Here is a 1,036-nt window from a genome sequence, read left to right on the forward strand (position 1 = left end):
CCCCCCCCCCCCGCCGTTTTCAGAAAAGAGGTGGTTAAGCAAACTTAGCAGCTTTCCATTAGTCAATGGGAAAAACGGAGGCAGCCAAGTGAGGGGTCTTGCTGTTTCTAGATCTCCAATTCCCTATACTTAAAGGGAACTGCGCACCTCTTTCCTGCAAATGAAAGACATAAAACCTCATAATCTCATGCTATCGCCTTGAAGTTTTTTTCCTAGCAGGATATCTCTAATATATTTTAAGGTGACTGTTATGACAGCACTGCCTAGGGCCTCCAACAATCTCAATCAGTCCCTGCCCACACTACAAAGCCTGATCACTTAAAAAGTGACTTTGTGGTGAAAAGATTACGTATAAGGCTGGGTTCACACGAGCATGTTCGGTCCGTAAAGGACGGAACGTATTTCGGGCGCAAGTCCCGGACGGAACACAGTGCAGGGAGCCGGGCTCCTAGCATCAAAGTTATGTACGACGCTAGGAGTCCCTGTCTCGCTGCAGGACAACTGTCTCGTACTGAAAACATTATTACAGTAAGGGACAGTAGTTCCACGGAGAGGCAGGGACTCCTAGCGTCGTACATAACTATGATGCTAGGAGCCCGGCTCCCTGCACTGTGTTCCGTCCGGGACTTGCGGCCGAAATACGTTCCGTCCTTTACGGACCGAACATGCTTGTGTGAATCCAGATTATAGTACAAAGAGCATAGATATGTGCATGCTCTGCTCTGATGCCCTACTTGCCTGATGCAACATATACCATATGTTGTGTACATATATAATGCACTTTGTAACAGAGCGGTATGCGTCTGTGTGACATATCAGTGCTTGTGAGCGGCAATGAGTTGTATCCTGTACAGTTCATATGTGACAAAGGGCAGATGGAGGCTGCAGGGAAAGTATTTGAGTGCAGCACGCAGCCCCCAGGCTTTCTGATGCCTGTTACTGTAATAAATTCTACCAGATAATCACATACAGCCAGACATTTGTGTTACCCTAGGCACATGCCATTCCAATGCTCTACCATACAGATCATATCAGT

This window comes from Rhinoderma darwinii, chromosome 2 (assembly GCF_050947455.1).
Source record: "Rhinoderma darwinii isolate aRhiDar2 chromosome 2, aRhiDar2.hap1, whole genome shotgun sequence".
Lineage (NCBI taxonomy): Eukaryota > Metazoa > Chordata > Amphibia > Anura > Rhinodermatidae > Rhinoderma > Rhinoderma darwinii.